Genomic DNA, 25203 nt, shown 5'->3' with positions numbered 1-25203 from the left:
AGAACACCAGCTCTCCCAGATCCGGCCGTTAATCTTTAGGAAGCAATGCCTTGTTCTGCTTGGGCCCATCTTTGTCCTGTCAGAAGAGAATGGAGCACCCGGAGGAATGAACATGGCACCAAGGAAGTGATTGGGCAAATCTTTATGTCTGTTGGTGTCAGAGGGTGGCAACACTCCCACTGTTGTAAAATGTGCTGCTCAGTTCATCACCATGGATGTCTAAGCCTGCCTTGGCTCTGGAGCAGGAGGTAGATCAGGGTGAAAGCCAGGAGGGGAGAGCCCTGTAGCCCCTTCCTACACTGCTTGGGTGGCTGTGGGAGGACAAAGTGCAGCCAGCTTGCTTCGGGGGTGGGGGGAGGTGCAAGGAGAGGAGTCCTTGGCTGGGCAAGGCTATGTCAGTTTTGGGAGCTTCCAGCTCTCCAGTAAGCCTTTTTGCACTGTTGTTCTTCCTGTTGTGACGGGTGCGTATGGTTGATGTGAAAAGACGGGGGGGCTCCGCCACCTACCCATGCCCCCACTGCTTCCCATCCCCTTCCTGCTCCAGGGTGCAGGGCTGCCCCATTCACTCCCTCACATTGCAGCACCCTGATGAGTGCATCCATGTGCTCCCTGGTGCTGGTGGTGGGGAGGACACACTGTTAATGCCCCGTCCCATTGCCTGCTCACTGTTCACCCCTTCACCCATGCAGTAAGATGATTTTGTCACATCTGGGTTTGTGGCAGCCCTGCAGCCCCCACTGGAGCCTAGTTCCTCTGTGGGGCTGCAGGTTATCCCCCCCTGCCCAGGACACACACAGACTCCCAGGGCTAGGTCAGAGCAGGGCTCCCCACCCAGCCTGCTAGAGATTTTGTGGAGAGGTGTTGTTCCCAGACACTGGAGGAAGGAAGAGGGAGAAGTGGTAGCAGTAGCGGGGACACCTGTTCATAGAAGAAATACCACTGTCCAACGAGAAGCAGGGACTGCAGAGGAAGGTGTGAAACCCCAGTGAGGCAAGCACGCTGCACTCACAAAAGGCCCAGCAGAGGTGTGCAGAAGAGCAGGCATGTCTAGCTGGGGAGGCAAAGACACTGGTGGAGGAGAGAAAACCGCAGCAGGGGCATTTCAGGCATGCTGAGAGAATGTGCTTCCTTTCTTGTTCCCTTGGCAGTGTCATTTCCAGCAGCTCCACTCCCTCAAGGCTGGGAGGTGTTTTTTGACTCTCTCTCTAACACACAACCCCCGGGGTCAGGCTCAGCATGCACCCTGAGTATCTCATCCTCGCTGCCTTCCTGTGGCAACCACTGGGTAAGCACCGACTTTTACTTGAGGCTTAGTTCCTCTTTTCTATGGGAAACCCTAGCCCCCCTCTCCACCTCCCTGCCCTCCCCTCCCCCCCCCATATCTCTGCAGGGAGGTGGTCTTGCATAAAGGGACAATGCTGGGAAATGTTGGCTCATGTGTGCTTTCACATGAATAGTCTCAGGACACTATTACTGTTGGAAAAAAAAGGGGAAGACAGAGAGAGGAGAAACCTGCCCTGCTCCCTGTGAACCACCGTCTCCCCATTTCCTTCCCGCAGCCATCCATCTCTGTCTGCTTCTCTCTTCTGACCCACCTGGGACCAATGTTTCACAAATGTCCTGTTGTGGGAGCTCTTAGTTGTCCTGCAGTCCCCACTTTCTGTCTTTGCAATGCCAAAAAGGTGACCTTATGAAGACTGCTACAGGGCCTGGCATGACATTATTAGCTTGTCCCAGTCTGTCTGCCAGCTGGCACAGCCCTGACCACGCATTTCCTCCTGCATGTCATTGCTGCTGGGGCTTCCTTTTCCCTCCTTTGAGCCTTGGTTTCCATGCACTCAGGGACACAGGAACCATCGGAGATGACAGGGTTTTGGAAGGAGGATGTAACTTTCTCCCAGCAGCTCCCTGGGCCCCTGCCCAGACTGAAGGTGTCCTGGTGCCAGCACGTAAGGGCCAGGCCTGACAGGATGTTCCCTGGGACTCTGGGCAGCAGGAGAGCAGGGAGCAAGGGCACAGCAGAGCTGTGCTCCGGGGGCATCCTGGCAGGAGGGCATGGGATTCTCACGGTGCGAGAGGTACACGGAGCCAAGAACTGGGTGCTCCTGTGCCAAACCACTCACCAACTTGCTGTTGCCAGCTGTGGGGCTCCTGTTGCAGAGCAAGGGAGAAGGAGCCTTCTGCCCTGAGGCTTTGGCATCCTGTCATGCTTTTCATCCTGAAGGCTTTCCCCACATGCTCACTAACTGTCACTTTCTTCCAGGTGCCATGGGCCAGACCACTGTCACCCAGCAAGAGGGACCAGTCCCGGTGGAGGAGAGGGGCACCTTCCACACCACCTGCACATACCAGACCTCGAACTTTTATGGCTTGTCTTGGTACCAACAGAAGGAAGACCGAGCCCTGCAAGCTGGTCTCATCTCAGGCGGCAGCTGGCCTCAAGCAGAGTGGCTGATTCACCACAGTGCTGAACACCACTGGGTTCTGGAGGCCAAAGCCAGGAGTGAGGGATCATCTAAGCTCTGACTGTGGAATAGTACCTGCCACTGGTGGCTCCTGTAGGGGCTGAAAAGCCTCTTCCTTGTGGCAGTGCTTGTAGGTCTGTGAGGGACAAATGCTGGGAAAGCAGAGGTGTTTTCAGCCTGTGGAGATCAGGAACACGTCTGTGTACTCGTCAGCCTGCACTGAATGTCTTTGGGAGCTCCTCTGTGCTTGAGGACAGGCCTTGGTCAGGCCGGGTGTGCACAGCTGGGCATATTTTGCTGCCAGCTGAGGAGATGTGCAGGGAGTGTGTGGCAGGGTGAGGTGCAGAAAAGGGCTGTGACATTCCCCCCCCACCCCATGCATGTCAGGAGGTTTCCTATGGAGGGGCCATTTTTCACTCACTGCTGAGTTGTTCCTCAGATCTGCTGTGGCACTTGTGGCCTGAGCTCTGAGCATCCCCAGGCAGGAACTGCCACTCTACAGTGCCCTCTGCCTGTGGAGGGGCAAGAGCCTTCTTGTTTCTCTGCTGGGGCCCCTTGTTCCTTCTGTGCCCTTCCTTTCCTTTCCCCCAGGCACTTCCCAGACACTCTCTCTTGCCCGTCAGCTGATGTCCCTTAGACGTCATCTCCTTTCCTTTGGTGAGACCTCCATCTCCCCTCTCTCTTGCTGCATGCCCTGGTTTTCAGCCTCCCCAGCTCACCTGTGAAGCAAGGCAGATGAGCTGGATCAAGCATAGCCAAAACATCCTGTCTGCATGATGCAGCAGCCACAGGACAGTAGAACCCACAGCATAAGTTCATCCAGGGCCTCCCGTCCTACTTTGGAGAGGGTTTGATGGCTGGCCTGTGTCTGGGGATGTCCTCAAGAATGTGAGCAACGCTCACTCCGGTGCCCTCCAACCTTGCTGTCCTTGGAGCCCTTCCTCCAGGGCTTCCCCCAAGCCCTCCCCCATTTGTTCTCTGCTGGGACCAGTCTGCATGGCTCAAGTCAAGCTCCACTGTGCTCTTGTGATCTTCTGAGAGGTTACATGGAGGTCTGGGACCAGCCCCAGCTCTTGTGCAGGGAGCAGTGCCACGGTGACATGCTTCCATGGCCACAGAGAGTTGTGTGTCAGGCACAAACTGGACTCCCTACAGGCTGCAAACACTGAGGCTGGGAGGTCAGAAATGAGCCTGACAACACAGACTTCTCACTCCTCTGTTGGGCTTTGAGGAAGAAAAGGGCGTATACATTCAAAGAGCTCTCTACACAGAAAGCTCTCCTCATTCCCCAGGTTCAGCTTCAGTAAAACACCTATCCTCCCCCCTCCCTAGTCTCCTCTTCCCTTGTTTCCGAGGTGGATTACACTTATTCTGATGCAGTTGCTCTGGTGAGGTGAGAGTAGTGTAGGCGGTTGGGCTCACATGCGTGACGGTTCCGTTGTGCTACTCTTTGCTTCCTTGTTTTCCCTGCTGCACATTGCTTCTTCACTTTTTCCTGCTGCTCTAGCTTTTAGTGCACTGTTCCAGCATGAGTTACCCACAGGTCACAGAGTTCAAATTAATGTAAAAAACATAACTCACCTGTCAGATTGTCTGTGCTGCTTCCTGGAATTACCTGCTGACAGCAATGTTGGGTCATGCTGAGATATGCACCCTGCAGACCGAGGAGGAGATGCGTGGCCATGTGCTGGGGTCTGAAGGACCTGCTCACTCCAGGGCCCTCCAACCTCACCGTCCTTGGAGCCCTTCTCCTACCTTTCCTCCAGGGCTTCCCCCAAGCCCTCCCGCATTTGTTCTCCGGTGGGACCAGTCTGCATGGCTCAAGTCAAGAGCTCAATGGGAAAGCAGACGACCAGGCAGATGTGGGCACCAGCCCCTGCCAGGAGAAGGGCTGGGCCCCGGGAGAGCTGCTTCACGGTCCTGCAGAAGAGCTGCAAAGGTGTGGGCATCCACTGCTGTCCTGTGGCTTTGCTGGCTGAGAAGGGTTGGGGCTGTGTTGGGGGAATGAGGACCCTGGTGTGTGGCCCAGGCAGGCTGATTTCAACATCAGTCTGCAATTCCCTTCAGCCCAGCACATCTGCAGAGCAGCTGGACTGTGCAGGGCTGTGTGTGAGGTGTGGGGGAGGATATGGGACCTGCACTTGCTACCCGTGCCCTTGGGTGCAGGACACGCCCTCTCATTCTGGTGATGGGTGAGAGAGTGAGGAGGTCCTGGGCTGTGGCCAAGGCTATTACTCCCCCCATCTCCACCTTTGCCATCCTTCAGGACCATCATCTCTGTGAGCCTCCTCCACCAGCCCAGCCTCAGCCAGAGCAAGAGGAAACCCCTTCCCCAAGGGTTTGTGGGGCTGCTCCCTTGCCAGGGCCTGCTACAGTCCTGAGCTGCTCATTCAGGGACAGCAGTGGTGAGGCTCCCTATCTGCAGGACATGTTCCATGGCCACTGGGGTGTTTCTGGGTAGAGATTCAGTGAGAGTGATTCACTGATGGCTACTGGCTCTGCAGTAGCTGGGGGTGTCTTTGTCAGCTCCACGGGACAGTGCCTGACAGGGGTCCCTTGCAGTGTGTCTGCCCCTCCCATTACTCTGGGAAAGGGGTCCCCACCTCCCTTGGCTGCAATGCCTTTCCCTGTGCAGCTTGAGATACTGTCCACAGAGGGGAACATCACACAGACACCCAGGCTTGGATGCAGCAGAACTTTAATGAGTCTAAAGAGGGAAAGGTGGTTGCTCTGAGCTTAGGTCCCCAGTGCAGCCAGCACCAGGAGCAGCCAAGAATGTGCGTCCCTTGACCATGGCAGAGTTTTCTCTGGGTGTGTGTCTGTGGATCCCACAGAAGGCTAGGAGGCAGCAGGTCCCCCCTTGGCTGGCCTTAGTGGGTGCCATGGCCAGTGGAGCAGAAGACAACAAAGGAAGGGGCGAGAGTGGAAGACAGGCAAGTCAGCCATTGGCTGTGTTTTCAGGGAGGCCAGGCTAGCCCCTTTCCTGCCCTGCTTTTGCAAGGGGAGCCCTGGATTCTCAGCCTCTGTGAAATCAGTGGCCTGCATCAGCTTCTGAATTCCTTCTCTGGTGCCACTGGCTTTAGCAGGGGAGACACCTTGTGCCACAGCAGCGGCTAGAAATGCTGGAGAGGTCACAGGACCCAGAGGGGATGGGGACTGCCAATGGCAGCAGAGGTGGAGGATCCCACTGTGGTACTCTGTGGGAAGGAGCTGAGGATGGGTCTGGGCAGGACAACCACCATGGGAATGCCATGGTCAATGACCATGGTGGAGTTCCTGCACTGCCTGACACAGGGCTCCTTGCAGCTGTTGGCCAGTGGGGTGGGGCCACAGGCCAGTGTCAGCTGGCCTTTGTAACTTCGTGACAGGGGACTACTGGCAGCTTTCAGGCTTGGGAGAGCAGAGTGCAGCTCACCATCCCTCCTGCCATGGCCTCAGCTCAGCTGTGAGGCCCTGAAGTCCGTGGGAGTGGAGGGCTGTGAATGGGAGTGGTTGTGCAGAAAACCTGCCTGCTGCAACTCCTGCTGAGCATGTTAGCAAAAGGCCCTGCATGAGAGCTGATAAACGATCCTTGCTGGAGGCATTAATGGAAAGAGATGAAGAGTGGGTAGCCCTTGTGCTTGCCGCGGTAGTGAGGTCCTGAAACACAGGGTGGCACAAGCAGTTGGAGGCTGTGTATGGGGATGAGCGAAGAGAGGGACCCCCTGTTAAAAACAGGGCTCTGATGGGCTCTCTTTCCCCCGGCAGAGAGAGGGAGTGTTTCTGTCTCTGTGCTAGGAGCTGCTGCAGCGGGTGCCGTTCTCGGAGATCTTTCCCTTGAGAAGCCTCGTCTGCGTGGGAGAGGAGGGAAAGAAAAACTGCTGTGGGGATACTGAGCCGGACAGCTGTGTCCAGGCACCTCTGTCTGTGCCTAGTGCTACCTACGTCCAGACAATCTGCAGGGCCCAGGTTGGCATGGGTAGGTGCAAGGATTCCTTCTTGATCTCCTGCAGAGCTGGGTGCAGGCACCTGTGTCTGGCTGGGTGCTAGATGACAGGAGTCTCTGGGGACACATCTCCCTTGCTGGGAGATGGTTTGTCTGGTTGTGACTTCTAGCAGGCACAAAGAGATGGAGGTGCCAAGCAGCCTCCTTCCTGTCCTTTGGACTGGACACAGACTGCCTGAACTGCCTGTTAGGCTCCTACCCAAATGTTGGCCCTGGCCATGAGTGTTCAGCTGTTGGTCAGCCACTAGGGAGCCTGGGAGAGAGCAATGATTGCACCTACGGTCCACTCACTCCAAGGATGGTGGGCGTGCTGTAGACGCTAGGCCATCGTCTCTCTAGACATCCTTGCCACAGAAATCTCAGCCCTACTGCTGAGCTCTGCTCTCCACGGCATACTAAGCAAGGCCATGCAGTCACTGTCCATGCAAACACAAGTCCCCACTGCCAGGTTCTCTAGTTTGCCTACATTTGCCTTCCCAGGTCCATTCTGGCATTCCCACTGCAGCTCTGTGCTTCCTCTCAGTCACCTCCCAAACCTCACCCCTCCCAGAAGTGCAGGGTCCCAACTGCCTGTGGGGATTTCCGGGAGAGGTGTTGTTCCCAGGCAGCAGAGGACGGAAAGGGTAGAGTGGGGGAGGTGAGGAACCTCCAGTGGGGAAAACCCCTGAAATCCCCACAGCACCAAGCAGCAGTGTGCAGAAGAGCATGCATTTCTAGCTGGGGAGCTGAGGACTCCAGTGGGACATCAGGCCAGGAACAGCCACTTCCTACCATGGGGAACCCAATGCCCACAGGCCCCCTCATTGTGAAGACATTCAGTGGGCTCTTGCCTGAGGAGCAACGCGTGTCTCTGCCAGAAGGGGGAGAAGTGCAGGCGGCATGTGTCAGGCATGATAAGAACAAACATTTTCTCTTCCCTCTGTCCTCCTGTGCTCCCCTCTCAGCGTCATTTCCGTCAGCTCAGCTGTTTTGGGGCTGCGAGCTGGTTTTCTGACTCTCTCACACAGAGACGGGAGGCTCGGTCTCAGCATGTACCTCAGCTACCTCATCTTCACTGCCCTCCTGGGGAAATCACTGGGTAAGCATTGGCTTCTACTCTTGGCATAGTCCCTCTTTTTCCTCAGGAAACCCTCCCGCCCTCACCAGGTCTCTGAAGGGATCTGCTCTTGGACAGTGCACAAGTGTTGGGCAATATCAGATGACATGGGTGTTTTGCACCTGTGTTCTGAAGACGCTGTTACTGCTGGAAAAGATGAGACAGCAAAGAAACACCTCGTCCCCTCATCATCCAAGATCTCATTCTCTAGCTTTTCCTTCCCCAGCCATCCACCTCTCTTCTCTGCCTCTTCTGTCCTTCTGAAGAAGCCCTGTGCTGTCTGCAGTCCCAAATTATTGCCTTGCAATGCAGATATACAGGACTTTTCAAAGCTGATGCAGGTGCTGGAAAGCGCTGATCCCACTGATGTTGCTAGGGGAGCCCAATCTCTCTCCTGGCTGGCACATGTAATGCAGCATGCCCTGGCCACCCATTTCTTCCTGCAGGTCAGCACAGCCAGGGCTTCCTTTTTCCTCATTGCCCATGACCGGGGAGGCGCACAAGATGACAGGTGATGGAGAGTGGGATGAAAGTTTTTGTAGCCCCTCCCCGGAGCCCTCACCCCACTGCAGGTGTTCTGGTGCCAGCACACGAGGGCCAGGCAAGACAACCTGTCCCCTGGGCAGCAGGAGGGAGAGTGGGGAGCTGGGAGCAGGGTCACAGCAAAGTGCTCTTCCAGCAGAATCCTGGCAGGAGGTGATGGGATTATCATGCTGTGAGATCTGCACTGAGCCAAGAACACCAAGCTCCTGCCCCAAACCACTCCCTACCTTGCTGCAGAGCAAGGGAGAGGGAGCCCTCTTCCCTGGGAGTTTGCATCCTGAAGCCTTTTTCCCGCATAGTCACTGACTCCTGCTTTCTTCCAGATGCCATGGGCCAGGTCACCGTGACTCAGAAAGATGGTCTAGTCACAGTGGAGGAGAGAGGCACTTTCCAGACCACCTGCACATATCAGATCTCTAACTTCTATGGCTTGCTCTGGTACCAGCAGAGGAGAGGCCAAGCCCCACAGCTGGTCTCGTATCAGGCAGCATCTGGTCTCAGGGAGAGTGGCGGATTCACCACATTGCTGAACACCACTGGGAAATACAGTCTCCTGCGGCTGGAGGAAGTCAAGGTCTCTGACGCTGCCTTGTACCTCTGTGCTTTGCAAGACACCCTGGTGCAGGAAGCTTCCTTGGCTGTGCAAAAACTGGAGGTGGGGAGGAGGATGGGGGTGCATCTGGGCAAGGCGGAGCTCTGGGGAAGGGGCCCTCAGCTTTCTCCTGAGCACCCAGGGGTCTGCAGGCCAAGCTCCTCTTTCTGAAAGGGGCTGGTGTCCATTGCCTCACAGGAAGGAGAAGCTGGTGAAGGAGCCTCTGCCATGGAAGTGTTTTCCATCTACACTCCAGCATGGGACTGCACTTGCCATGGACTGCGCAGAGCGTGCACGGGCTCTTGAGATCTGACCTCTCGGCAGAGCACCAGGGCTGGAAGGGATTGCTCTGGGTCTCATCCAAGTCTTGCAGTCCCATTCCAAATTCCTTGCTCATTGTCTGCATGGCACATTTGCCCAGATCACCAACAGGATGGCCCTTCCCAGATTAGGTGTTTTCTGAAGTACGTAAGGGATGGTGGCACAGTGCTTCAGGAGGAACTGGAGCCATGACCTGAGAGGAGTGAGAATCTCTTGGAGTGGGGAGGAGCAATGGACAGGGGCCAAGGTTTCCTAGTGCATTTGCCAACTGCAGTGACAATCAACCAGCATTTTCTCCCACTTGCATGCATGTTGACCACAGCATGTGTGTGTGTGTGGAGAAGGGGGGGGTGATTCTTGTTCTGGATGCCAGCAGCTCTTGTAAATAGTATATTTTTCACCCTGACGGTTCTGGAGGCCAGAGCCAGGAAGGAGGGCTGTTTCAAGCCCTGGGGGCCTGAGCAGTTCCACAGAGGGCAGTTTGATTGCAGCGCCTGCAGAGGTGAGGGGACAGGAGCTGGGAGCAGAAGCAGAGAGATCTCCAATTGGGGAACTGTCCAGGCAGTTTGCTAGCTTGAAAATATTGACTGCACTTTATGCATAGAAATTGTATTCAGAGCAAAAGACAGGAAAGCAAAGCCCCATGTTTCATGTCATCAGGAGAAAGAGGATTTCCCTAGGAGAGGAAAACAAGCAAACCCCTCACTCACCAGCCCTCTGAGAAGCTGCTAGTGGGAAATGGGGGTGTGGGGGGGAATCTTCTCTTTGTGTGCCTAAAAATGTGGCTTTGTGAAGGAAGCGCTGACCTGGCCTGGAGAAACCTGGACTGGTCCTCCATGTGTGTGAGTGGCTCTGGCTGAGCAGCAGAGCTTGCCCGCAGCACCTCTGTCTGTGTCTGGAAACAGCCTGCTTTGGGCAGTCCTTGTAGGTCTGTGAGCAACAAATACTGGGAAGAGATGGGTGTATCCAGCCTGGTGGGAACAGGAGCACGTGTGTGCACACACCAGGTTTTACCACACTGCTTGTGGAGCTGCTCTGTGCTCGGGGACAAGCCTCAGCCAGGCAGGGTGTGTGCAGCTGGTGAGATTTTACTGCTGGCTCAGGAGATCCCTGGGGAAGAGTGTGCCAGGGTGAGGAGCAGAAAAGAGCTGTGCCACTCTGGTCCTGTGCATGGCAGTCCTTGAAGAATGCAGTGCTTGTGAAATCCCATCTCAGCTGGCCTGCCTAAGAGCATGAGGAGCTAGCCATAGGTATTCATCTTTCTGAATCTATGGCACAACTCAAGGAGTGATCCTCATGTCAGGAGTAAATACAGGTTCACAGCAAACAATCACTCCTAGATAAGAGACTGTACTCAAATGTGAGGTTTTAGAAGTAGAAGGAGTATCTATCATACGAAGAGTATGCTGGATCCCCTTGTGATCTGGACTGACTCCTTGGCAACCACCAGAGTCTGAGGGGACCTTTACTGAACAAGCGAACAAGACCCCATCTGGGAAGAGATTGTCCCTGTGTCAATCCCTAACTAAGTCTTTGACAATTTGACCTGGGCAAGTAATTTCTCTCCTCCCACCAGCGTACTGTTTCTCTCAAACAGAATGAGCGTGTTGTTTCCAAGCACAGCTACCATCTATGTACATTCTACATAGAGGTTACTGGGACTTTTTATCTACTAGTCCGTTTCAGAGATGCCACACCTCTAAGTCAAAGGAGTATGCCATTTCTGTACTGTGCAGTGCTTCCAAGGCACTGTTCACATGCCTCTGGATCAGGATACCAGGAGTCTGTGGAGAGAAGCCCCAGGAGAGGCATCAGATCTGCATCCCCTGCCGGGACAACATCACTGCCTAATGCTTTTTCTGCATGCTGAAAGCAGCTACTGGGTATGCCCCAGACCCCACAAAGTGACCAGGAACATTGGCTTTCCAACAATGGCCTTCCCATCTAAGAGCCATAACCTCACATGCCTCCACTTGGGGATTCCAGGAGTCTGGTGGAGAGAAGCCCCAGGAGAGGCATCAGGTCTGCATCCCCTGCCAGGAGAACATCACTGCCAAATGCTGCTTCTGCATGCCCAAAGCAGCCACTGGGTATGCCCCAGGCCCTACAAAGTGGTCATGAACATTGTCTTTCCAAGAATGGCCTTCTCACCTAACAGCCATAACCTCACGCTGGAAGGTAGTTCCCGTTCACTGTATCTGTTCTTCCATGCTGTCTCTTTTGTATGTAGCATGTCTGCTTTAGCTGTTGATGCTCCCTCAGGTGGCGACACAAGCCTAAATGCCAGTGGTGATTGTCTTTAGTGGAGTGAACAGGAGTGTCTTGATGAAACAAGCATGTCTGCCCTCTCTGTCTGGACCCATAAAATGGGCAGTGCAGCCCCAGGCTTGGGGTATGGAAGGGCCACACAGGCAGCCCCAGGGACCGGGAGCACCATCCCGTGCTGTGCTGCACCACAGCAATTCCCCCTCCAGCACCCAGGCAATGCTCCAGGAGCCCGGGCCACACCTGGACGCAGCTGAGCACCCTGCTGGGCTTGGCAGACTTGCCCAGGGCTGCAGCAGGGCTGCGCTGGATTTGGGGCTCCCACTTGCTGCCTCTTGCCGTGGCCAGAGGGATGCTGGGCAGTGCAGAGAAGAGAGCTGGGGGCAAGCTGGGCCGGTCCGCAGTGGGGGGATCCCAGCCCAGTGGCACGGCAGTTCCCTGGCTGCTGAGGGCTCATTGAGAGACACTGATTTAAAGGGCAGGTTGTTTGTTCTTAGGGGCTGAGACTGGGATCTCTGAGGCAGGGTTATGCAAATACAAGGTTACTGAGAGGTGGAGACTACAAATGATTGATGAAAAGCAGAGACTAAAAGCTCTTCTGCCTCACCAGGTGCTGTGGGCTCTCTCATGCCTACATTTGGTGCCCTGCCTCAATGGGACAGGGCTGGGCACAGGTCAGCAGAGACTTCAGCAGAGACTATGCGTCACCAGAGTTTGACAGTGGGGAAGAATCCCTGTGAGCATCCAAACACAACAACTGTCAGCAGGGTCTACTTGGCTCTGCCCTCAGGTTCCGGTGGGAGGAGAAGGGCACAGAACCAGAGGGGAAGAGAGGGTGGGTGGAGGAAAGGAAAGGCAGTGCTCCAAGGTTGTAAGAAGGGGCAGAGAGAGCCTGCACACAGGTAGGGGTGTGAAGCAGAGCAGATGGTTTGCAGAAAGAGAGAAGCTGCTGGATGGGAGCCGGACCAGAGTCCTCAGATCATTGCCCCACTGTCAGCCTTGCAAGGACCAGACCAGGATGCCCTGATTCCCTCCTGCTGTCAGTGAGAGCTGAAAGCTCTCAGGTTAGAGCACAGGGCTCTTGCCTGCAGCCCTGTCGAAAGGTGAGTGCTGTCCCAGCACAAACAGAGCTTGAGGGGAGACATTGATGTGCAGAGTCAGAGACACCCTTCTGCCCCCACCATGCTCGAAACTCAATGTCTGGGAATAGCAGAGAAATGGAGTGTGGAAAGCATTCCAGAGTGGCCTACTTCATTCATCCTTGGGTGGGTTCCCACACCTGCCAGAGCTGTGAGTGCCTTTGGTCCTTTTTTTCCTTCTCATCTACCTGCTGATGCTGTCTGGGAATATCCTCATCCTGCTGGCTGTGTACTGGAAACCAAAACTGCACCAGCCCATGGACTGGTTCCTCTGCCACTTGTCCTTGCTGCATGTGGCCCTCTCCTCCATGGTGGTGTCTAAAGCCATTGCCAGCCTCATGGCAGGGCCTCATGTCTTTCAGGGGCTGTGTGTCTCAGGTCTTCTTCCATTTCCTGATCTGCACCAAGTGCTTCCTCTACACAGTGATGGCCTGGTGTGTCCTAGACATCTGCCTGATGCTGTGGTATGGAGCACTCGTGGACTGCAGGGCCTGTGTGTGCCCGGCAGCAGGCACCTGGCTGGTGGCTGCCTGCACTCCACCCTCCAACCCAAAGTCACTTTCCACCTCCCCTGTGGCCAACTGCATGGGCTACATCTGCTGTGACATCCCCACCATGCTGAGGCCAGCCTTAATGAGAAGGTGACCCTCCTGGATGGGTGGTTCTTGGCAATGACCTGCTTCAGCCTCACCATCACCTCCCACTTGGGCATCATCACAGTGACGCTGAAGATGTGCTCTGCCCTAAGCAGAAGCCGTGCCGTCTGCACCTGCACTGCCCACCTCACCATGGTGACCACCTATACCATGCTGCTGGTCTTCATCTAGCTGAGACCAGGGTGCCAGCATCCCTTTGGCAGCATGGTTGCTGCCTCCTTCCGCATGGTGACAGCTCTGCTAAATGCCGTGGGATACATGCTGAGGAGCAAAGAGATGAAAGGTGCCCTCACCAGGCTGTCCCGCAGAAGCAAAGGGCTGGGCCAGGTAAACAGACAACTTTCCTTCAGCAGGCAGCAAAGCTTTTCCTACCTGTGCATTGCAGGACTCCTGGGTCCTGGTGCTGCCTCAGCAGAAGCATGATGGTGGGGCTTTGGAGCATGGTTGGTGCTGGAGTTAGGACAGCTGGCTGGGGACCAGCATGCAGCAGGCCTGGGGACGCAGGTCTGCTTCCCTTGTTTCCCATTGCTGAATGTGGTTGGTGGGGGCAGGGAAAAAGCAGGCTGTGGTATGACTGGGTGCACAAACACCTGCATTCACTTCTGAGGCTCCCAGAAAGAGACTAAGGCCCATCAGTTGCATGGTGTGATGAAGTGAGTAGCCTTACAGGCTTGTGCAAGGCTGTTTGCAGCATGCAGAAGAACCTTTCCCTCAGATAGGCTTTGCGTGGCTGTTGCGCCAAAAAAGGGCTGGGAACCAGGTAGATGCTGCATCAGCCATACCTACTGACTCTCTCTTTTCTCTGCCTGCCACCAGGAAAGAGCTGTGTGTATTTTACTCCTTGTTTGGTGTGAAACTACCAATAGTAGGACAAGAGCAGGTCAAAGGAAACTCTCTCTCCTGCCCCTGCATAGCCTCACTTTGGGCCGTGGTGGGGGTAGTTAGGCAGAGGCCCCTTTCCAGGACACCCTCCAGCCTAACCATCTGTAGGGACAGAACCTCAGGTAGAGGGATATCAGCTGTCACATCTGGATCTCTCCAGGGGTACCTCCACATGCTGTGCAGATGGAGACATACTGCACCCAGAGGTGTCACTGGCTGAGGCTGTCAGGAGTAGGGCACTGATGAGTCTGAGCAGAGTAGGAAGGCACAGAGTGTGACGTCATGGGTGGGGAATGTCACATTAGCACAACTGGCACCACGAGGTGTGTCTGGCACCAGAAAGACCACTACACATTTGTGCTCCCATTGCTTTGTTCAAGTTGTTAGCATTGTACACAGGCCTGTATGCTAACAGAGCTGAGAAACCTGGCAGAGGGGACAGAGCTCATCCTTGAGGGACTCCCAGAGACTGTGGAGCTTCTTGCCTTCATCTTCCTCCCCTCCCTTCTCACCTCTGTGCTCATCTGGCTGCAGAATGGCCTCACCCTGACAACCATCCTCACTTATCCATGCTCCCCTGGGTCAGCATTACATGTGGAGACTGAGAGGGTCTCTGCAAGTGAGAGGGGAAGTAGTGTCTTTCTCACCAGCCTCTTTGGCTTCCCCAGAAAGGGATCAGAGTGTTGTGTGGAACGTGGCACCCTCTGGCCTGCCTGTATAGGCCTGCCAGCACAGTCTCAGAAAGGTATCAGAAACAGAGGGGACAGAGCATGTATAAACTGTAGAGTGATGGCCAAAAAGCAGGGACTTCTTGCAGGGAGGCACAATAAACAGTAGATGAAGGACGTCACAATGTGATCCAGAAGAGGGAAAGACCCTCTGCCTGGATTGTGCTGCCTTGTCTAAGGGAAGGCAATTTCCACAGCTGATAGGGGACTCCTCCTGGCAAAGGCCCCTGGTTGCCAGGGCTTTTGGTGCAGCCAATGCCCAAGAGCATCAGGCAAAGCCAGAGTGGCCCTTCTGAAATAAGAGGAAGCCACTAGAGCCAGCTCACAGATGCTGCTAAGGGCAGAAGCAGGGTGCCCATTGTCTGCCCCTCAGTGAGATAGCAGCCAGAAGATGCCTGCAGTGTGGCTTTGGGTTGCCTCAGGACCCAGAGGAGCAGAAGGCAACAAAGAGCAGGCAGAGAAAGGAGTGAGTGGAAGAAGGGGAAGTTAGGTCTCGGTTATGTTTTCAGGGAGCCCAGGCTGGCCCTTTCCAGGCAGCCATTTCCAGAGGAGGCAAGGATGGTCATGTGTGCTGAAAAGAATGGCCTGAAGCACCACTGTGTGTCCAGTTGCACGTTCTGAGTTCCTTGGTGGGTGCTTCTTGGGGTGTGTTCTCAGTGGCTTTAGGAGGGGAGACACCTTCTGCCACAGTAGCAGCTGGAAATGGTCACAGCACCCAGAGGGGATGGGGACTCCCTCACAGCTGAGGATGCTGCCAAAGGCAGCAGAGGTGGAGGATCCCACTGTGGTATTCTGTGGGAAGGAGATGAGGATGGGTCTGGGCATGCAACAACCATGGGAGGGGGCTCAATGGCAATTATGGAGTCCTGGCACTGCCTGACACAGGGCTCCTTGCAGCTGTTGGCCAGTGGGGTGGGGCTGCAGGGCTGGCATGGCAGGCACTGGTGGCAGCAGGACATGTCTAGGGGCTGGAGATACACTGGGAAGAGAGGGCAGGGAGGAAGCAGAGCAGGGAGGTATGTGAGCAGCATCCCGTCACCTGTCCTGCAGCAGTCAAGGCACCTGCTGGGCTGGGATTGGCAGTCTGTGCAGGGAGGCACACAGGCTTCTTCTCCTTCCCCTTTTCCTGCCAGTGCCCTGCAGGGAGCGTGCATGCCCAGGGAGGCTCCTGCCTTGCCCATAACCCAGGAGCCACCTCATCAAGCCCCAGCATCATTCTGAGGCAGACCTTCTTCCCCCTTCTCCCTCCCATGGCAAGCAGCCCCAAGAGCCAGCCTAGGATCAGGCAGCAGGCACTGTGTGAGACAATGCCACAACCCCCACTCTTTCTTGCAGCCCCTTGATGCACTGGGTGATGTGCTGCAGGGGTCCCAGCTCTGTTCCGCATTTCTATCTCCAGACCCCCTCCCACTGATCAGCCAACTCCATCGTTGGGGCACTCAAGGCACTGTGTCTTCCCTCCCCTCCTTCCTCCCACAGATCTTGGGGAAATACTGCTCACCTTGGAAATGACAGACACCATCCTCATGGCTGTCAAAGGCATGAGAAACACCAGAGCCTATGATGCCCCTGCAGCTGCCCAAGTGCTGGCCTTGGCCATGAGAACCTGCCTGCTGGCTGCAGCATGGAAGCAGCCTGTGGCTGCTGTGCCTCAGGCTCTGGGGGAGCCCCAGACTCTGATGCCATTTGGGGCCAGCAAAGAGTGATGGGAAGGGAAAGAGGTGTCCTTGGCAGCTGGGGAGACTGCTGCCCTCCCACGGCAACCCCACTGTCAGCCAAGTCCTCTCCAGGGGTCCCAGGTTGTGAGGTACATTTATGTCAATGTCATGGCCCCCAAACCATCCTCTCCTGGGGGCCACGGACACCACGCCCTAGTGCCACAGCCAGCAGGGCACTGCCCAGTGTACGATCCCTGTGTGCAGAGACATGCAGCCTGTCCCTGCCTGGGGGCTGCCTGTCCTCTCTGTCCCTGCATGCCCCTGCCCTGCTCAGCAGGGTAGAAATGCAGATCAGGGCAGTTGTAGGGTGAGGGTGAGGGTCAGGTGCAAGGCAGGGGCAGGATCCAGGGGCAAGGCAGGGATTGGGGCAGAGGCAGGAGCAGGGTGTGGGCTCTGTGTCCCTGTGTGGAAGGCAGGAGGGTATTTCAGAGGTGTCTGCAGACTACCTGACCAGCGGTTGCCAGTTAATCCATTTGATTTGTGGGTCTGAGCTCTGCTCTGGAGAGCATGGGAGAGGTGGTGGCCTCCTGCAGGGCATGGCTCTACTTTTAGCACACTCCCAAATGCTCCAAACTCTACACACTGAGGACACCTGAGTGTGCCGGGCAGCCTGAGGCATTCCTGCAATCTTCCCCTACCCAAACATTAGCTGTCCCCCACACAGCACGTCCCCTCCCTGGCCTTGTGCTACAAGTTCACCTCATTCATACACAATCCCCACAGAAGCAGCTTTGTTTTCTTTACCATGTGGGGACAAAGGCAAGCAAGAGAAATGGGCCATGCAAACAAGCAGGATCACCCAAGGGTGGCAGGGCACCCAGTGTCTCTGGCATTGCAAGGCAGCCCAGGACATGCAAATGCACTTTGCCTTTGCCACAAAGCACCGGCTGCTCTGCTGGGCCACAAAACCTGGAGCCGAAGAAGAGAGCTTTAGCTGATCCAGGCATCTCCAGAGGCACTGCAGGGCAGGAAAGGCAACCTGCTTTCTGCAAAGCTTGCATCACACATCTTCCTTTGTTCTGTAGCCCAGGTGTGCATTGGCTCCCAGCACTGCAGGTGCTCTGGCTGCTCTGGCCTGCTCCTGCCACGAAAGCAGCCTGCTGTGCCCTGCTCCTGCCACAGCCTGTCAGAGCTGGCCCAGCATAGACCCCAAATCCTGCCTCAAGACCAGGCAGCTCCCAGGGCTGTCAGAGCATTGCTTGGGCCTGGTCTCTACCGGAAGGGTGGACAGCAAAAACAGCAGCCCTGCCACAGCTCTAAGCCGTGGATGAGCTTGCTCTGCAGTGGGGAGGTGGCTCTGCACTGCAGCCACTGCTAGGTGCACGGGGCAGCATCAGGCCCGAGGCTCCAAGTGTAGGGCAGAAACCCCCAGGCAGGGTCAGGGGGCAGTGCCAGGGAGGGCAGGCAGCAAGGCTGGGTGAGTTATTGGCCCCAGGGCCACCTGAACTGTTCCTTCTGTATGGGTTGCTTCATCATCTGTTGAACCACCTCTTTCATTCCTTTTGGCTGTAGAACTTTGTGGACTGAAACTTTTCTTACTTTCTCTGCTCTACATTTTAGCCTTTTTGTCATTGTTTTTCCCCTTTGAAAGTCTGCCTTCAGGGCCACTCTCGATTTCTCCCACTCTAGCAATTACGCCCCACAAAGGACAGTGGGGATCAGTGATTACTGTGCTCCCAGATGCTCTCTGATCTCCTGTCACTCATCCAAATTCGAGAACCTTTTTGTTTCCTCTGCAGTAAACATTCCTTCAAGTGTGATTCTTCCTGAATTTATTCATGAGTGTTGGCAGCTAGCATTGTATCCACTACAGCATAAACAGCTAAGTTCCTACACTATATACATGTAAGCATTAGTGAGTGGGCGAATCAGGGGCCTCTCAGTCTACTGATCAACAGCAGTATTTACTGTATTTCCAAACAGACGTTTAAAAAATTAGCATTTCTGTAGATATACAAATACAATCACATTTACAAGACTCCTGCCATTTCCTTTTGCTCTGCTCTCGTCCTTTCCCCTTTTGATATTTCCAGGGGAGCTGTAGATCCCTGTGAGCAAGATGCCCGTGCCAGGGACGGTCCCTGCCTGCTCTCCCCAACACCCACGAGCGCTGCAAGCAGGTTTTGCTCCCGTGGGGCTCTCACGCGTGCACCCGTTGAGGCCCCGCGGCTGAGCAGCCGCCTTTCCCGGGGCCGCTGTTGCCGGGCTTTCACCGAACAACCGACCGGCGGCAGCAGCTCCGCGGGCAGCAGCAGCCTGCGGCACCTGCGGGGGGTGGGGGGTGTCCTTTCGGGGTGCGCTATTCCCGCGCAGCAGCTCAGGAGCCCTTCCTGCGGCCGGGCTTGAGGAGCTCCGGCACCGCCGGCTCCCGCCGCCACCACCGCGGCTCGTCGCGCTCCGCTTTGTGGCGGCGGCAGGAAGGCTCGTCCCCGCCGCGCTGCCCGGCCCCTGCCGCTCCCCTCCCGCCCGGCCGCTGCTGCAGCCGCGCGCCCGGGAGCGCCGTGCGCGGCGCGGAGCGGCCGCCTGCGTGTGCCGCAGCCCCGCCGAGAGCCCCGCTCCCGCCGCTGTCGCCTCCCGGACGCCGCCGCCCGGGACAGGGCGAGTCCGACAGCGGGGCGGGCGCCGGGACAGGGCGCAGCCCCGGGGCGGAGCTGGCGACCGCGGCGGCGGCGGTGGCGTCCGAGAGGAGGCACCGGCGCCGCAGCAGAGAGTCGCTGCTGGCGGGGGGCAGCGAGGCGCGGGCGGCCGAGCGGTGCGGCGCGATGCGGCGGTGCCGGGGCGCAGGACTGGCGGCGCTGGCCATGATGGTCCTGGGTGCGCGGGGCTGGCGGCGACGGCGGGGCGGCGGCATGAGGGCCCGGCGCTGGGCCCGGGGGCATGCTCCGTGGGGCCAGCGCCCTCACTTGTTTCTCGGCTTTTAAGTCGCTCTTTCTGCCTCCCTCCCTCATCTACCATCTCCCTTTCTCCTCTTGCAGCTCTCCGGCTCCCCCCTCACCTCCTTTTCTCATTCTTCTTCATCCGTCTCATAAGTATCAGTTGGCTTTCCTGTGCTGCTCCATCACTCCATACATCCATTCATTTCCCTATGCCTTCAGCATTTGTTCTTGCCCTGAAATCAGCTGTCCATCCTTCACCATCACACCCCTGCTCTCCTGTCTACTTTTCCCGCCTTCATCTGTCCATCCACCCATCTGACTTTCAACCCATCCCTTCATGCATCCGCGCTGAACTTCTAAGCCTCCTCCAGTCCCTCCACACACCGATGCAGAGATCGTTCTCCACGCCAGCCACTTACCACATGTCCCCATCCGTCCCAACCGCATCTGTCTCGCTGCCGCTTTCCCTCTGCCTGATCCTTTCTCCAGGATTCTCCCTCGGAATCGGCTGTTGGAGACAGCATATCACGGGCACCAAGTGATTTTCGGCATGTTTGTCTTCTTTCTCGGCAGTGGCTGTGGGCAGGGCCCAGGTGCAGCAGGAGCCGTCGGCAGAGGCCACCGAGGGCACTGGCATTAACATCACCTGCTCACACCCCAGCATACAGACCGGCGACTTCATCCACTGGTACTGGCAGCTCCCAGGACGAGGTCCCGCGTTCATCACGAGTGCTCACAAAGGGTCCAAAGAGGTGCAGGACCCGCCGGGGACCCTGTTCGTGGCCGAAGACCGCCGCTCCAGCGTCCTGCATCTCGCCCGGCCCCGCTGGCGGGACGCGGCGGTGTATTACTGCGCCGTGGGAGACCCGGCGGCACAGGCTGGGGCTGCGGCCGGGCACGAACTGCCGCGGGCGGGGCGGGGTGGGGCGGTGGCGGGGGCTGGGGATGCGCCTCGCGCTGGCCCACTGGGGGCGCTGCCGCTCCGCCTGTCGCGGCCGCCTCTCCCCGCACCGCGCTGCGCCGGGCCTGCCCGTCGGCGGGTGCCGCTTCGGCGGGTGCTGCTGCGCCGGAGCCTCGGCGGCGGGACGGCCCCCCGAAATGGTTCCCAAGCTGCCGAGTGGGCCAGCAGCTCCTCCCACCCCTCGCCCCCTCCCCCGCCCCACTGCTGCCCCCGCTCCTCTAAACCGCAACGAGGACAGACATTCCCTGTGCAGCGGTGGGTCAGCGACCTGAGTGCTGGTGGTGCTAGTGGTGCCCGGAGAAGGGGCAGTTGCAGTGTAGAGAGGCATCGTTTATAAGAGAGAGGGTTATAGTGGGGTGTCCTCTTCCTACTGGATTCCGGGAGTGTGTTCTACCGGATTCAGGGTGTGTGCCTGTCCCTGCATGGGTGATTGCTGCAGCAAGTGCTCTTTTCGAAGGTGTCTTTCCTGGGGAGCCCCCTCTGTGGCCGAGAGAGAAGGAAGAAAAAAACGCTGTGGTGTGGGTACGGAGTGTCAGACACCTGGAGAGAGGCACTTTTACTTGTGCATGGTTCTATCTCCATCCAGACTGTCCCTGGGACAGGGTGGACGTGGGTGCATGCCTGGGTTCCTTTTCCATCCTTTCCAGAATTGGCTGGAGGTCCTTCTGTCTGCCTGGGTGCTGGATGGCAGGAGGAGATCATCAGGGCTGTTTGTCCCTTGCTGCAGGATGGTTGGGCAGGTAGCGATCTTCAGGAGGGCCAAAATAGAAGGAAGGTGCCAGTAGCCTCCTTTGTGTCCCTTTTGCTTGACCTCAGCCTGCCTTAACTGTCCATTAGGTTCCTAGAGCCCCTTGGGCAATGCAGCCTGGGCTTCAGAGGAAGCAAATGCCGCCCACCCATGGCTTGACTGTGCAAGTACAAAACTTCCCAAGCTGAACAAAACCCATGGCCCTGGATTTGAGGAGCCTGGATCCCAGCAAGGATCCCTGCAGTTTGTCTGCTTTGCTGAGTGCTCTCAGCACTAGCCCACCATCTGTCTAGAGAGACTTCTGGCAGTAGAGGTGTGGGTCTCAAGGAGGTCTGTCTGAAGCAGCAGTGTGGGAGCTTTGCTCCACCTTCTGTGCTGAGGTTTGGAGGCTGCTTTGAGGTGGCAGAGGGAGGAGAAGGCAGGCACCTGCAAGCTTCAGCTTGCTCATTCTGGAAGGCCCCTGGTCAGCCCGTGAAGAGGAGAGCTTGACATGGCCCTGATTTTCCTGGCAGCCGTGGCAGGACTGGCAGACTTTGGTGAGACATGACTTGCAGGCTGAGGAGGAACAGGGCAAGAGTTTGTGCTGTCAGTGGTGGAGGGGAGAGCTGTGAGTCCTGACCCTGCAGGTAACTGGCAGTGTTTCTGTAGGGAGGCAGGGGCTGCAGATGGGGCATCACATATAACCTGAGGTCTGTCGCGTGTCATGGGCATCAAAGGAGGAATAGATGAAACCTTAATTTTGCAGAAACTAACATTCTTGCATACACTGCTGATAGAGAGAGATGCTAGCTAAGAGCCGAGTACTGCATATAGGGCCTTTTCTCCGAGACATATTGGGTAAAATGCTGCAAATCTGTGTGGGGTTGGATGTAATGCTTGAAGGACATAGAGAGAAGGCTAACTCAAGGCAAGAGCTCAAATGCTGTACAAGGACAGGTCAAGGGCAGATTATGTGGTGTGTAGTTTGGCGAGAAGGTTACAGTAAGAAGTTACCATCAGAGGTAGGGGAGGAATAGTGCATGTGTTGTCTTGCTGAAGGAGAGACCAACAGTTACTATAGCTCAGGGACTGATAGGAAAACAACTGATGGACTCCAAGCCCATGACCCCCCCTCACAGCTGAGGTGTGAGGAGTGACAAGAACCTGCAAGCTGAAGCATGCATGGAGAAACAGCTCAGCATTTTGCACCATAGGAGAAGTTAGATGGAGAATGGGCGTAGCAAGAGGGCTGATGAAGTGGTCAATAGATGGATACATAGATGAACAAAGTTAAAACGCTTTCCTGGCTTTACAGGTCACGCACAAAAGGATGCTGTGCTCTAGTTCCCACCAGAAACGACCATCCAGGCAGGATACAGTGCAACTTTGCAGTGCAATTTCTCCACCAGTGACCCTTATGCCTACATTTTCTGGTACCGGCAGTTCCTGACCCGGTCGCCTGAGATGCTGCTGTGTGTGGACAGATCCAGACCTTGTGTGGATTCAGGGAGGTTCTGCTGTGTGCTGTGTGCTGAGAGCTCCCAGGTGCTTCTCCCAGGTGCAGGATGCTGAGCTCCAGGACAATGCTGTCTATCTCTGTGCTCTAAGCCCACACCAGTGCGTACATCATGCAGCATTGCACAGAAAGGCTTGTGGTCTGCTTTGGGGAGGTCACCCCATTTCTGGGAACTAGTTTGTCCCTCTGCATGTAGTGCTTTTTGCATGCCAGGTCTGACTGGTGGAGCAAAGAGCTGGCCCTGGAGAGCAGGTGTGACTGCTGCTGGCAAATCAGCCATGGTGGCTGCAGAGAAGCATTAGGTGGTGTTTCCTCCCTGAGGGAGGAAATGTGCTGGTGTTTGCTCCTAGTGCAGGGCACTGCTCCTTGTCCCCGGCATGGGGGAGACAGCTGGGGAGCCACCTTCACTTTCAAGCTCTGCTTCTCCTGGTATTGGAGCCCAGTTCCTCTGTGGGGCTGCAGTTTACCCCCCCTGCCCAGGATACACCCAGACTCCCAGGGCTAGGTCAGAGCAGGGCTCCCCACTCAGCCTGCTAGAGATTTTGTGGAGAGATGATATTCCCAGGCACTGGAGGAAGGAAGAGGGAGAAGTGGTAGCAGTAGCGGGGACACCTGTGCATAGAGGAAATACCACCATCCAACGAGAAGCAGGGACTGCAGAGGAAGGTGTGAAATCCCAGTGAGGCAAGCACGCTGCACTCACAAAAGGCCCAGCAGAGGTGCGCAGAAGAGCAGGCATGTCTAGCTGGGGAGGCAAAGACACTGGTGGAGGAGAGAAAACCACAGCAGGGGCATTTCAGGCATGGTGAGAGAAAATGTGCTTCCTTCCTTGTTCCCTTGGTGGTGTCATTTCCAGCAGCTCCGCTCCCTCAAGGCTGGGAGGTGGTTTTTGACTCTCTCTTTCACACACAACCCCTGCGGTTGGGCTCAGCATGCACCTTGAGTATCTCGTCCTCGCTGCCTTCCTGTGGCAACCACTGGGTAAGCACCGACTTTTACTTGAGGCTTAGTTCCTCTTTTCTATGGGAAACCCTAGCACCCTCTCCACCTCCCTCCCTCCCCCCATATCTCTGCAGGGAGGTGGTCTTGCATAAAGGGACAATGCTGGGAAATGTTGGCTCATGTGTGCTTTCACATGAATAGTCTCAGGACACTGTTACTGTTGGAAAAGAAAGGGGAAGACGGAGAGAGGAGAAACCTGCCCTGCTCCCTGTGAACCACCGTCTCCCCATTTCCTTCCCGCAGCCATCCATCTCTGTCTGCTTCTCTCTTCTGACCCACCTGGGACCAATGTTTCACAAATGTCCTGTTGTGGGAGCTCTTAGTTGTCCTGCAGTCCCCACTTTCTGTCTTTGCAATGCCAAAAAGGTGACCTTATGAAGACTGCTACAGGGCCTGGCATGACATTATTAGCTTGTCCCAGTCTGTCTGCCAGCTGGCACAGCCCTGACCACGCATTTCCTCCTGCATGTCATTGCTGCTGGGGCTTCCTTTTCCCTCCTTTGAGCCTTGGTTTCCATGCACTCAGGGACACAGGAACCATCGGAGATGACAGGGTTTTGGAAGGAGGATGTAACTTTCTCCCAGCAGCTCCCTGGGCCCCTGCCCAGACTGAAGGTGTCCTGGTGCCAGCACGTAAGGGCCAGGCCTGACAGGATGTTCCCTGGGACTCTGGGCAGCAGGAGAGCAGGGAGCAAGGGCACAGCAGAGCTGTGCTCCGGGGGCATCCTGGCAGGAGGGCATGGGATTCTCACGGTGCGAGAGGTACACGGAGCCAAGAACTGGGTGCTCCTGTGCCAAACCACTCACCACCTTGCTGTTGCCAGCCGTGGGGCTCCTGTTGCAGAGCAAGGGAGAGGGAGCCTTCTGCCCTGAGGCTTTGGCATCCTGTCATGCTTTTCATCCTGAAGGCTTTCCCCACATGCTCACTAACTGTCACTTTCTTCCAGGTGCCATGGGCCAGACCAGTGTCACCCAGCAAGAGGGACCAGTCCCGGTGGAGGAGAGGGTCACCTTCCACACCACCTGCACATACCAGACCTCGAACTTTTATGGCTTGTCTTGGTACCAGCAGAAGGAAGACCGAGCCCTGCAAGCTGGTCTCATCTCAGGCGGCAGCTGGCCTCAAGCAGAGTGGCTGATTCACCACAATGCTGAACACCACTGGGTTCTGGAGGCCAAAGCCAGGAGTGAGGGATCATCTAAGCTCTGACTGTGGAATACTACCTGCCATTGGTGGCTTCTGTAGGGGCTGAAAAGCCTCTTCCTTGTGGCAGTGCTTGTAGGTCTGTGAGGGACAAATGCTGGGAAAGCAGAGGTGATTTCAGCCTGTGGAGATCAGGAACATGTCTGTGTACTCGTCAGCCTTCACTGAATGTCTTTGGGAGCTCCTCTGTGCTTGAGGACAGGCCTTGGTCAGGCCAGGTGTGCACAGCTGGGCATATTTTGCTGCCAGATCAGGAGATGTGCAGGGAGTGTGTGGCCAGGGTGAGGTGCAGAAAAGGGCTGTGACATTCCCCCCCCCACCCCGTGCATGTCAGGAGGTTTCCTATGGAGGGGCCATTTTTCACTCACTGCTGAGTTGTTCCTCAGATCTGCTGTGGCACTTGTGGCCTGAGCTCTGAGCATCCCCAGGCAGGAACTGCCACTCTACAGTGCCCTCTGCCTGTGGAGGGGCAAGAGCCTTGTTTCTGTGCTGGGGCCCCTTGTTCCTTCTGTGCCCTTCCTTTCCTT

At 56.3% G+C, this 25203-nt stretch overlaps 3 long non-coding RNA genes across 3 annotated transcripts; 2 read left to right on the top strand and 1 right to left on the bottom strand.

The window, feature by feature from the left end:
* Positions 1 to 1151: 1151 nt before the first annotated feature.
* LOC135330571 (uncharacterized) lies at positions 1152 to 2677 on the top strand. The gene is made up of 2 exons (XR_010392546.1): positions 1152 to 1285; positions 2264 to 2677. It is a non-coding gene; the product is annotated as an uncharacterized LOC135330571 (long non-coding RNA).
* Positions 2678 to 18283: 15606 nt separating this feature from the next.
* Positions 18284 to 19855, bottom strand: LOC135330570 (uncharacterized). The gene is made up of 2 exons (XR_010392545.1): positions 19686 to 19855; positions 18284 to 18655 (listed from the first exon to the last, which is right to left on the bottom strand). It is a non-coding gene; the product is annotated as an uncharacterized LOC135330570 (long non-coding RNA).
* Positions 19018 to 24833, top strand: LOC135330569 (uncharacterized). Its single transcript, XR_010392544.1, has 2 exons — positions 19018 to 19204; positions 19840 to 24833. It is a non-coding gene; the product is annotated as an uncharacterized LOC135330569 (long non-coding RNA).
* Positions 24834 to 25203: the final 370 nt, after the last annotated feature.

The sequence above is a fragment of the Dromaius novaehollandiae genome, chromosome 22 (genome assembly GCF_036370855.1).
Source record: "Dromaius novaehollandiae isolate bDroNov1 chromosome 22, bDroNov1.hap1, whole genome shotgun sequence".
NCBI classification, from domain to species: domain Eukaryota; kingdom Metazoa; phylum Chordata; class Aves; order Casuariiformes; family Dromaiidae; genus Dromaius; species Dromaius novaehollandiae.
This window is presented reverse-complemented; position numbering and strand designations above follow the sequence as displayed.